The sequence below is a fragment of the Solea senegalensis genome, linkage group LG1 (assembly GCF_019176455.1).
Source record: "Solea senegalensis isolate Sse05_10M linkage group LG1, IFAPA_SoseM_1, whole genome shotgun sequence".
Classification (NCBI taxonomy): domain Eukaryota; kingdom Metazoa; phylum Chordata; class Actinopteri; order Pleuronectiformes; family Soleidae; genus Solea; species Solea senegalensis.
The window spans coordinates 38,779,583-38,793,128 of NC_058021.1; the positions used below are offsets into that span (position 1 = coordinate 38,779,583).

General features: G+C 40.2%; 1 long non-coding RNA gene across 1 annotated transcript in view; it reads right to left on the reverse strand.

The window, feature by feature from the left end:
- Window positions 1–3,772: 3,772 nt before the first annotated feature.
- Window positions 3,773–13,546, reverse strand: part of LOC122779331 — a 58,386-nt gene continuing 48,612 nt past the window's right edge. Inside the window, exon 3 of the long non-coding RNA XR_006361560.1 lies at window positions 3,773–3,854. This is a non-coding gene — a long non-coding RNA (uncharacterized LOC122779331). The remainder of the gene's footprint in view (window positions 3,855–13,546) is intronic.

Here is a 13,546-nt window from a genome sequence, read left to right on the forward strand (position 1 = left end):
AGTGTGGTCTGTGAGTCTGTGGGTCAGTGAGTCCTGTTAGTCGGTGAGTCACTGTGAGTCAGTGAGTCCAGTGAGTCAGTGAGTCTGTGAGTCCCAGTGAAGGTCAGTGAGTCAGTGAGTCTGTTAGTCAGTGAGTCTGTGGTCAGTGAGGTCTGTTAGTCAGTGAGTCACTGTGAGTCTCAGTGAGTCCAGTGAGTCCAGTGAGTCAGTGAGTCTGTGAGTCTGTTGGTGGTCTGTGAGTCCATTGAGTCTGGCCTGAGTCGTGAGTGAGTCCTGGTCTGTGAGTCTGTGAGTCAGTGAGTCTGTGAGTCTGTGAGTCAGTGAGTCAGTGAGTCTGTGAGTCAGTGAGTCTGTCTTCAGGTTTCAGGAGGATTTGTCCTTACAGGACGAGTCACTGTCTCTTTGTCCTGACTCAGAACCAGAACCAGCAGAGGATTATTATGGTCTGTCAGCAGAACAGCAGGACACAGCAAGAGACAGAGAGAAAATGTTTACGTCCACATTCCAGCTGTCCCCGAAAAACTAAGGAAAAGGACAGAAAAGCAAAATAAGAAAACAAGAGGAGAAATTAGAGGAAGGACGAAGAAAAATGTCAAAGAGGACAGAGAAGGACAAGGTCATGTGACAGAAGAAAACCAGAAGTCGGGTCAACTTATCTCTGAGGCAGGAAGTGAAAGCAGAGGTCAGCTGATCTCATACATGAATGAAAACTTTCAAACACATTCATCTCAAGTCAAAGTTTGGTGACCCATCTGAGGGCCCTGACCCAGGGTTTGGGAACCACTGTTTTAAAGTGTGGTTGTAGAAAAATGGACTTGATGTGCTTTTATACTTAAATATTACAAACCTTTAAAGAAAATCAAAACCCACACACTATGAGTGAGTGAGTGGGTTGAAAGTTTTAAAACTAAAGGTTTATTTTGTTAATTCGGCTTTAAAATACCTTTGTTCAGATGGACCTCAGTGACCCAGAGTATAGTGTATCCAGCTTAAATCACTGATTTTCTCTATGAGGTTTGGTGTGGGAGAGTGAGTGGTTTACAAACTTCAGCTGTCATTATTTAAGTCGTGTCCTCGTGTCTCGTCTAGAATTTGTGTTTGAACATGAGTAAATTCCTCTGAGCTTCGTCGTCACAGCCTCAAGAGAGCACACACATACACACACACACACTCACTCACTCACTCACTCACTCACTCACACACAGGTTTTCATTTAAATGTTACAAACAAACAAACTCTTTCATCTTTGTTTGTTTTACTTGTTGTTAATAAAGTATCAAAGAAGTTGATTTAAACAAAGTTCACCTTTTACATGTTACATGTTTTGTCCATAAGATGGCGCCACTGTGTCAAACAATGAAAGTCAATGAATTTTCAATGATTTTCTTGCATTTCTACATTTTATTGTATTTTTTATAAATGTTTTTTATTCTTCTATTTTTTGAATCTTCTAAATTAATGTTTTTACTCTTTTTTTGGATTTTTTTGGTAATTTTTTTCTTTTTGATTGACGTCGCAGTTCCTCCTGTTTGCCACCAGGCGTCACTGATGAGACTAAATCTGTTTCTTTAAAGAGTCATAAGTGGGACAGGAGGTGAGAGAGTGAAGGTCAGAGTCAAAGACACACACACACACACACAATTTAAATGTTTCACTTTTTTCTGTTGGAAAAAAAGGTTAAAAATATAAAGTTTGAAACAGAAGCTGAGAAAAAACAAGATGAAGAATAATTAGCTCTTGTTTGTACCCAAATGTTTAAATGCACTTATTGTAAGTCACTTTGGATAAAAGCGTCTGCTAAATGACATGTAATGTAATGTACATGAATAAAAGAGAAACACACGCAGAGACACACAAACAGATGAAAGAAAAACATAAATATGATGAAAAGACATACAAAAATCACAGAGAAACTAAAATAAGATAAACAGAAACATACAAATACTAAAAGACACAAAACTAACAAGTAAGAGACAAAATATAATCAACAACAATAATAATAACAAAATATATAAGAAAAACAAATGTAACCTGAAGACATTACAAATGCGACCGTGTGCCACGCGTCCAGCGCTCTCACCCGTTCATTCCGTACCAGTTATTTTCGGTACTGAACCATTTTCAGTACTAGTTTATTTTTCGTACTTCAATTGCTGTGGCGTCCCTTTACATTCGATCAAATTTGGGATAAATAGCGATATAAAGTTATAGGGCACTTCCTGTTTAAAATGGCCGACTTCCTGTTAGGTCCAAATGCGCGTCCGTAAACGTGTTCAGGGAAGTTCCCTTGTCTTACATATCAAGTTTTGTGCAGATCGGACAATCTTAGAGTTTACTTCCTGTTTCGGGCATTCCACTTCCTGTTGGGAGGTCAGCTTTTGCAGACATGCTCAGGACAGGTCCCTGGTGTCACATATAAGGTTTTGTGCAAATTGGACAACGTACTGCAAAGTTAGCGGGCACTTCCTGTTTAAAATGGCCAACTTCCTGTTCGTCTCTGGAAACATGTTCAGGGAAGGTCCCGTAACTCACATATCTAGTTTTGTGTCAATCGGACAATGTAAGACTTTACTTCCTGTTTCGGGCGTTCCACTTCCTGTAGGGAGGTGACCTTTTACAGACATGCTCAGGACAGGTCCCTGGTGTCACATATAAGGTTTTGTGCAGATCGGACAATATACTGCAAAGTTAGAGGGCACTTCCTGTTTAAAATGGCCAACTTCCTGTTCGGTCAATGGCGTCTCCGTAAACATGTTCAGGGAAGGTCCCATAACTCGCATATAAGGTTTCGTGCAAATCGGACAACGTACGGCAAAGTTAGAGGGCACTTCCTGTTTAAAATGGCCGACTTCCTGTTCGTCTCCGGAAACATGTTCAGGGAAGGTCCCTTAACTTACATATCTAGTTTTGTGTCAATCGGACAATGTAAGACTTTACTTCCTGTTTCGGGCGTTCCACTTCCTGTAGGGAGGTGACCTTTTACGGACATGTTGAGGAAGGGTCTGGGGTCCCACATACTAAGTTTCAAGTGGATACAACGATCCCTGTTGGAGCAGGATCAAAAACTATATATGTAATTCTGTCTGCTGTCACCAGGGGGCGCTGTATTTGAAAATTAATATTTTCATATAGACGTGTTCAGGGCCGGACTGTCATCAATCCCAGCAACTTTGGTTCAGATCGGACCAGGATTGGCAAAGCTGTAACAGTTTGTTTTTCTAGAATTTTCTACCACCACCAGGAGGCGCTGTTTTCAAAATGTACCGTTTCAGCAACACAGTCGTCTTCAGGAACTAACCATCATCAACTAAAGCAAGTTTGGTTGGGATCAGACCTTCCATCGCAAAGTTATAAGAGTTTCACTGTCTGTTGTGAAAAATTATTATTATCTCCAACTTTGGCGCCCCCTATCTCGTACGCCATACAATATTTTAAAAAATTATGTATAGCGTCACTCGGGAATCATCCTTAGCAATATCAGCTTTTCTCTATCTCCCAGATCACCATTCTTTTCATAAAACCAGTCCACTGAGTCTCTATTGTGAATAGATTATCGGAATACTTTATAACCATTTATGTGATGTTCTATCATCAGTTGTATTTACTTGTGTTAGGAAAAGGTTGCTTGGGGTTGTATTAGAAATACTATCTGGTGGTTTAGGATGGAGGACTTGCAAACTTGCAAATGTTAAACCACAACCTGGTCATCAACTGTAGTAAACATGTCCACACCGAATGACATAATGTGTGTAGCAGTAAGACTCACCACAAAGACGATTCCACACTTGTCTTTGAGAGCCAAGCAGGTGCTGCTCTGACTTCCACCGTCTGGGTCTGGAACCTGCTCCTCCTCACTGTCAATGACATAAAAAACAGAGCACTGAGGGGATTTGGCCACCAGCTTAAAAGATAAATATTGATGTCCACTGAGTTAAGTTGCACCAAAACAGAAATGATAATGGAAAAGCTTCAAATGGACAGAAATTCTGTCTCTCCAGTTTCCTCTGTGATGTTGCAAAAAAAGCAGTTTGAATGGAGTTTCAATTCTTACTTGAGTTATAATGTCAGTAAAGAGTTAATGGTCTTATGTAATTCCAGGTCTTCTTAAATGATGCCAATTTTGTAAATTATGTTCCCATTTTGAGGACAGTAACTGATAAAGTATGGATTTGGAAACCAGTGTAAGTGACATCTGGTATCGGGAGCCCGGTTGCAGGTGATGCAATTCTGGAAATCTATGGAAAACAGCCACAGCTACAGTATGTGTGACATAGAGGAAGGTAGAGGAACACCAGCGTAATGTCCCGTCGTTTGCAGATTGACTGAGAATCCACAGCACTTGGAAGCAGGAGACACTTTGGTGTGACGGTTCATCAACAAAGTAGGAAGTCTTCAAACTAAGTTTTCCACTCATGGTTCAGCTGGTTTCAGAGTAATCATTTCTGTGTTCTGGTGAGTGAAATATGATGTATGAACATCTGCTCTCCAAATGAGTTTACACTGGAGTCGTGGCCCATTATCTCTGGGCAAAGATAATCATTTCAGTTCTATCTTTTAAGCTGTGAGATAGAAGAAGGTGCAGCAGAGGTGGGAAAGAGCCAGATGGATATTACGCTGACTTTTGAGGAATGGAAGGCAAACAAAAAGGGTTGTGGGGGAGGAAAGGAAAACTCAATCTTCCATTTCGGAGTGGGTTCCCCCCCTTCGTATCTGTCATGACTTTTGTGTGTTGTGTCCTGATGACAGCAAGCTGGTGAACAAACAGGTGAGGAACCAACTCTCACAACACATGCCAGTTACAAAGAATGCATAGAAAAGACGAAAGGGTGAGCAATGCATAAAGAAATGGATACAATACAAATAATTTATTATTGTATATTCTCATCCTACACCTGCCTTTACTATTAAAACTCTAAGCATTCATCTAAAGACCTTTTTAGCTCAATGGGAGGATGAAGAATGATGGCTCGAGTATGTCTCCCTGGCATATTTTAAGAAAACATTGATTCAAAACTCACAATCATCCCATCATCAATGAGTGAGCCATAATTTGACAATATTCAGACAACTATCTTTGACGGTAAATCACTGTAATTTGCCACTGAAACACTGTTGTTTGTCTAACTTCATTTCACAACACGCTGATCTGACTCACTCCTACTGTTTGGAGCCATATCTTTTCGACACAGACGCATCACGTAGGTGACATCACCCTGCGTCTGGGACACACAAGATGTTAGGAGCCAGCGATTCTTACAAAAGCTGACCATCTGGTCAAACTCTGTAACCAGGCAACACTAGCCAAGGTGACCAAGGATTAATAGTTCCTTTGCAGTGAAGCAGTCCTTCAGTCTGGCCTTTATTGTGTTGTGCATATTTTTGTCTATATGGTCTGACAGGAGTTCAGTTCTATGGCCTCAATGAAAGTGGTACTTTTGACATGAACACGTAGGAACTGTCTGCGCAGCTTCCAATTCCTATTGATGCTTATGGAAATAAGAGGGGTGAATTCAATAAAGAAAGGCTGTAATTTAAAAAAAAAAATGCTTGACTTGATAAAATCGGAATTCTGAAAATAAATCGATTCTGAACACATTTTTGCTACATGGGACAGTTGACATTGTCCCATGTAGGGCTGGGTATCATTTCTAAAAATGAAAATTACTTTCCACATTATGGAGAAAATCCATCCTTAGTTTTTATTTTTCCGATTTGGAATTTTTACACTCAATGCAGTTTTTTTTTTACATAAAAAAAAATGAACTACAAATTATTTTCAGTGCAAAAAGAACAATTGCAAACAAGAGACAAGTCATTTTCACTGAGAATCTCACAGAAACGTACAGAGGTAAAATCAATGTCTTATCTCCCCATTTGACATTAGAACACAAAACATAACAATAACATGGTTGTAGAATTATTATTACTCAAAAACCATAATCATAATCTAGGCTGAGATATCCTAGGCTTAACTGGTCAACAATAGCAACAGTTTACTCACCTCCACTGTAGAAAAGGGTAGCACACCTTCAACAATAAAGTTGTGACTGTGGTACTCGTCTTAGATAGATTTTAACAGGCTAAACTTTATCAGTTGCTGTCTATATTCAGTTAGCTATACAGCCATCACATAAAACTACACACTAATATCTTAAGTTAGCGTTACATGGATCCCAGCTCAAGCACATATTACGCTGCAGTAACGTTAACTTAAGTAAACAAACGTAACTAAACACGTAAACTTACGGCGCCGTCAGTACTCTGTACTCGTCATGGATGAAGCGGAGTCTGGCGGTGAGTTTAAATCAGGCGGATGTCTGCGCTTCCGCGCTTCCGCTCTTCTGCTCTGAGGTTGATGCCGTGCGCGTTCAGGTGCTTCGTTAAATGTGTCGTGTTGCCGCCGATCTTAGTGGCGGTAACTATTTAACAAGTTGCGTCGCGCTCTATATGAGTATTACGTTTGTTGAAATGGAGCCACACTATCGACCTCGGTGGCATTTTCAGCCCCTTCGTCACAGAACACTTTCGTGTAGTTAAAAACACAGACACACGAGAACCCGGTCTGTGGGCGTAACAGCGTTGTATTCTTCCTGCACGCCGCAACCACGTGTAATGCTACAGCCAATCACCGGCAGCATTAGCAGATCTTGATCACGTGATTAACACCGAAGGTATCGAAATTTAGGACCTGCCTTTTTGCAGGTGCCTCTTTGCCTCACAGCAAGATGGTCACCAGTTTGGATACTGGTTCAACCAAGGACCTTTCTGTTTGACAATTGCATATTTGCATGTATCCGTAAAGAATGTACCCTCCCACAGTCCAAAAGCTTGCAGATTGGGTCAATTAAACACTCTAAATCGACCGTAGGTGTGAGTTTGAGTGTTCGTCTCTGCATGTTGGAGCTGCGATGTACTGGCAACCTGTCCAGGGTGTACCACCGCTTTGATCCTTTACCTTTTCAATGGTCCATAATATGATGGTCCATAGTAATATGAATATGATAATATGAACCAATTAGATATTAAGGGAACAATGTGGCAACACACATGCTGTCTAACACAGTAGTTAGCTACGGAAGGAAACTTCAGCTGTCTCATGCACACTGCATATTTTATTGATACTCTGTGGTGAAGTGTTTTGTAGTAAATACCCGTGAGTGCTTTGGATACACAAGGGCCATGGTCTTCAGTGGGCTGTTAATGAACTGTCTCTCATCCACCATGGTAGCAGCAACAATCTGGAGACTCACACTGTGTGAAGTGGTTTTTGTTTCTTTTTTCTTGCAGCAGTTCTTGGGGTGCACATGCCCATCTACTTGTTTCACATCCAACAGATCTATTTTAATTGACCTTCCAGAACCTTACTCAATGTTTGGTAATGAAATACTTCTACATCTTGAGCCTATTCACTCTTGTTGAAGGTTATCTTTTTGTTGTTTCTCCAGCAACCTAACTGTGACAGGGCCTCAAGAAATCTATGCTGACAGTAATGAGAGTGCAGGAAATATACTGTGAGCCATAAAGGGTGCTAGTTTTATTTAACTTTCATTCAGTGCTTGGCCAGCTAGTCCCCATCCCATGTTTATGGTTTTTATGCAAAAAAAAAACTGTCTTCAGGCAGTGGCTTTAAGTTTAATGAACATGTTTTAGAGACAACCTCTTCCAATTCTGATTCAGACTGAAGAAAATGTTATTAATCTCAAAAATATCAGTTCATAAAATATTAAGAAGTGAAACTTTTACTACAAATTCTATAAATAATTAATTGAGTTACACACTTTTTTTGTCCAAAAAAGCCAACCTAATATGTTGAAAAACTCAGATGCGAGATAGACTAAAAAAACTTTTTGGTTAAGCATTCCTTATTAAATCACGGTATGTTAATTTTCATTGTGATCCCTCAGTACTTGATTTTAATGCAGTTAATAAAATATTATCTGCAGCAGTGACTTTCACAACCCTCATTTGTTCCCAAATATCTGTGCAACCTCTCTTCAGCTGGATTCATTTACTGACAGTAAAATACTAAAAAAAATGTGTATGTATCAAAAGCAACGCAAACATGTATATTATTTACAGAAAATGAATAGTATATTTAGATGTGACCTGTCCTTCAGTGGTGGAATGAGGTCTGGCTGAAGTGAATTATGGTCAGAATCTTCTCTGCCAAGTTAATCCCTCTCCGTACACAGAGATGAGAGGATAGGCAGGACAGAAACATTTTAATTTGGAGATGTACAGTTGAAACATTGTTGTAATGTTTCAAGAGCTTTATGGGGAAATCTTTCTCTAAGCTTCAGGCACAGAGCAAAGCCATTCCTTTAAATTTAAATTACAGTAAAAGCCTTCCTCGTGTGGTGACCTGAGATGTCAGCCACTTACACTAAGGGAGGGTGTCTGTCAAGACCACATTTCAGTTATTTGTTCTATTGAAAGGTTTTAGCATCATATGCTCGGTGCTGTATGTTCTCACATGTGTCATGTTGACAAATCCACATGATCATACAGAGTCCGAGAGTGGCATCGTTCCAAATATTCACCACAAGTGTTGCTACTTCTTTTGACTTCCTCCAATGACTTTCTCCTTACCCAACCCTCTATAACTAGGTCAATCCTGACTGTGAAGTATGGATACATTAAGGTCCACAACCCACCAGCCCCCAAATATCCAATATAATCCCACCACCTTTGATCATGATTTCCTCCTAATCTAGTTGAAAGTGCCAAAGGCGAAATTTCCTTTCCAGATAGGATACCTGCTTCTTCTAGTGGTGAAATACTAGTAGTAAATGCAATCATTTGTACACTGACAGTAGCCTGAGTGATTGGATGAATCAGCAGCGCGTCCACATCGAGTTTCTGTTGATGTGAGCTTTAAGACAGAGCTGGGGGGGAGGGACGGGCGCTTGTGCTGCCTCCTTTCTGTTCAAACTTCATTATAAGTGATTAAAGGGACTTTGCAACACCGCATCATCTGGTCATATGGATTAGCAGAGGGGAGATTTTGTTTTACTGCGTTTTAACAGACTGTGTCTCTAATCCCGACACACACACACACACTCAAAATCACCTGCCACCACCACCTGCAAGGATGTTTTGTTCCCCGCTGTTTAAGCCGATAAAAGTCGATGCACAATGACATTGAAAGTCATTAAATTAATATGAGTGTTATTGACGTGTTTTCTATAAAATACAATATACGTAGGTACAGATAGTGGACCCCTCTCGCGCAGTTACTCTCTCTCTGGCATTAACACTGACCGTGTCAGGACCAGTCGTCCTCATGGAGACTAATACCTGGTGATAACGAGGCAGAAATTAATTTCTAAGGAACTGGTTAAGTTTCATGCTAAGATTTAAATAGTGGTTAGGTTAAGGTCAGGGTTAGGCTTTAACACATTCTGATTAAGGGTTTTTTTTAGGCTGTTCAAATGAATGGAAATAAATGAGAGTCCTTAAAAGGATAGCTGAGCAAACCTGTGTGTGTGTGCATATGGTCCTATAAATTTGTTCCACTTTCAAACTCCCTGCTGTCTGTAGCCCTGATTTTTTTTGACTGATTTGCAGCTACTGCTGCTGCCGCCGCCAGGTCTCTAAACCAACCACCTGTATGCATGTAATAATCAAGCTCCTTAGCCCAAAATATCAAACCTCTCAGTGTGACACATACTGCTTTATTGGTTTAACAATAAATAATGGCAGATTTCTTTCATTCAGACCTTTGGATTAATCCATTACCTTGAACTTGTTACCATTTCTGCTGCAGCGATTTAGCCGGAATGTTGTCATGAGTGCACATGCTTGTGACATTTAATCATTGAAGCGGCACTGTCCACTTTCTCAGGTGCGTATTGATCCGTTACAAGTTATAAAAGGTATTATTATGAAGAGGATCTATGTGTGTCTATGTAGGAGCTGTGTGCAGCGGCCATTTTGTTGAATGAGATTAATGTAGTATTTTTATCTGACTTTATTGGGACCTTGCCAAAGAAAGACTAATGACTTGTGGTTCGTACAGTTCAGAATACACTACTTCTTCACACTAAATTTACTTTAAAAAAGAAGCAGCTATCCCTTTTTTACATTCTCCAAATTCATTATCAGAAAAACACTATTCACTAATATCTTTATCAGCAATTTGGCCTATACTCTTTCTCGACCTGCACCTCCAGACTAAGTCGTTAAGGATAGCAGCCTCATGATGAGAAGTTCAAGAAGGGTTCAAGATTGAGTGACAACTATGTAAAAAAAGGTCACGGTGTCGCCTGAGAAATAAGCCAGCAAATGATCCAATGACAGATGCTGGTCAGTCTGCTTCGACCTACCCCTGTCATTTAATTATTTTTCAGTATGTGCTTTTTTTTAATGCTACGTACTGCTTAGTGGCCCAAATACAAAAGGAGACACTTGAGGTTAAAGTACACAAACGGCAATACAGTCTATCTCAATTAAGTTCCATTTTATAGGGCTTTCCTTCCGCCCCTTTGGCATGACAGATTGCGATAATTCATGCACTGTCCGGTGCACCTGTCAAGCGACATAAAAGATGCAAAAGATGGCCATGCTAAATAAGACCTCATTTAAGTTTCTTGCTGTATCTCCCTAGAGGTTTATCTTTGCCCTGGCCTCACCACATTTCATTTCACCCTCTGTCAAAGGGAGAGAATCTCATTATTCGCCATGGACCACTTTGAATGCTCATCTTCCTTTATTGTGTTTCATCACACACAATTACAACACAGACAGAATGATGTAATATTTCTAGAATCATTGTCAAGGACCTTTTCCTCTGCCCTTCCTCTTCCTCCTTATTTCACCGAACATTTAACAAGTGTCTCTAACTTGCATGGTGGTTTCCTGCACGCACACACACAGACACACGTGGGAATGATGTGAGGTGTCAATCATTTCATTTGTGCAGATATGTTGAAGCTATTCACACAAGTTGGGGAATAGACCTTTCACCTATTGTTCATGTGCGCTGCACAGTGAAAATTATCTTTCTTTACTCAGCTCGCCAGAGCAAGTACTAAAAAAATAAATAAAAAGGTACTTTGCTAGTGGAAACACAACTTAACCATGCCGTGCCGAGTCAGTGGAAACACACCAATACACACAATGGACATAAAATCTACTTGCATCAATACTAGAACAAAGTATGAAACAGCAGCCACATTTTCTTTGTTTTACTTACTATGACATTCCCCTGTGTTACTAATGAGACAGGCTTGGCGAGGAAAAGCTGTGCTGAGACCAGCAACCTGGCAGAGTTTGGCCCCCAGGGCCTCTCACTGGACCCTGATTCCTATTTACTCCTGTGAAATAATTCCTGCTGCTGCTTTATTACATAAAGTGAAAAGTCTGCTTAGTGCTGCCCACAGCATTACAGTACTGTGGTTAAAAATGAAATTAAAAAAGAAAAAGGAAAATATCCCACTGTTTAGCAATGCAACTAGGTGGTTGTTAAGCTCTCTTAATGTTTGAATGTAATAGAAATTCAATGTTCTCCACCAACGATAGTGGCAATGAGCATTGCTTGTGATTTTTTTTTTTCTTCTGTTTTTTGTTAAAATGACATTGTTGTCATTGTGTGTGTGTTTGTTTTCATTTGAAGTTGAACATTTTAATATCTAAGTGACATTTTACCAGTGAGGGGTGAGATAATTGATGAATATACTTTCAGGCACTCAGTCTTTGTTGCCAGGGACCATTTTGTGTGGATGCAACCTAGCACACACTGTAACATGTTGCTGCTGTTTTTGTGTTTCTGCATATGGTGATTTGTGTACTTTGTTTATTTAGATTTTCTTTTTGCATTTAGTTGAATACAGTTTTTTAATGCACTAAAATCGCGCATGGTCGGACTACGTACTTGCGAGGCGTACATATTGACATGCACAGTCATCATTAGCATGTGTGTGCTGAATAAGTAAGTTGACAAGGTTGTTGTGCTTCTCTCTCAGGTTGACGTGACCTGTCTGCTTCTGATTCCTCTCAGTAACGGAACATGTTGTGAAGTCTAAAAATACTGGTGCAGCCTCCTTGTTCTGACAGGGCCCACACAAGAGAACACATTTGCACTGGGCACGGTGTCGACACTGGGAGACATTCACAAGACCGAGGTGCCTTTCACTCAAGCAAGTGCACTGACAGCTCTCTGTGTGACCAGTGTGTTTTAAACCAGTGTTCCCCTGAAGTTTGTAGAGTTGCTGGGACTCGGACAGAAAACCAGGTGGGTAGAAAGTGACCTCTAACATGCAGACAGACTATTCTCCCACCTCAGAGGGGGCATGTCCATGGGAAGAAAAGAGAGAACAGCTCATGGCACTCAAGCAGCAGGGTTTGTTGGAGTTGAAGCTGTGAATATAAAGGCCATGATTGATTTTTCAGCTTTCCTTTCTGTGATGCTTTGCTTCACCGTTTTGTTGTGGATCTGCTCTAAGTGCAGTGGCCTGTTTCCCGGCAACTGTTAATATTTCTATGGGCAAAAATAAAAACATATTTGTGTTTATGTGTGTGATCTGTGGTCACACACATATTATGGGACATGTTTGTGTTAGAACTGAGAAGGTTGATGTGTATGCATGATTAAAACCTCAAATTGTTATACAATCTATGGATTAATCTATGGACCGACAGCATATCTCAGATCAGCCTGTGATGGGAACATAATTTCCAATGTATTTCAAAATCCTAACCAGACATTTTTGCAAGGCTCTGTGGACTAATGGATGTTAGTCCTACTTTAAAAGGGACTATTAATTATTGCTTTACCATTTAGAGTTGCTCAGAGACAGAAAAGTCACTCTGCGAGCACAATTAGTGAGAAAAGTTGGAACCACGGTCCACATAATATAGAATCTGAGGCAGCAAAGCTGTGGACACATTAAAGAGCTGTAAAAGTTGCATTTCACTCCAATTTCAGACGTGTTTGTCTGAACCATGAAGTACTGAGAGGTGATGGATGATGTAGTCCAGCAGGATGTTCCACCAATTACTTTTAAATCAGTGTGATAATTGAATAATGCTCATTCATTAACGTAGAGAGGAAAAGTATATAGACACTGCTAGAAAAGCCCATGATGATGTGGTTTCTGGCTCCGTCTCTGGCGCCAATCTCTCTATTGGTTACTCTGGATTTCCCCATTGGTTTGCATTGCAAAAAAAAGCACCTATTGTTATTCTCCCGTGTCTATTTTTCTTCTGCCAACATTTCATCGTGAAACTTGTCCTGTAGCTTTGAGAAAAAACCCACATATCCCATAACAAAACATGTGGTTTGGCCGGAATGTCTTTTCTAAGCATTTTGAGTAACCATGGCGACAAAAATTGCCAACAAAAGTGCAAAAAATGTATCATAGGAATGAATGGAGAAGGGTTGATGACCAACTCAGGGCAATTTGGAGCCTCACAGTGTTGCCATACTTAGAGACATGGTTGAAACTTTAAATGGGCTTTTTTTTTTGGTCCTTTTCTGATTTTAGAAACGTGCTCCGTGGTGAAATCATCGATGATGTCGCACACTCTAGCTGAGGTCCATGAAAAT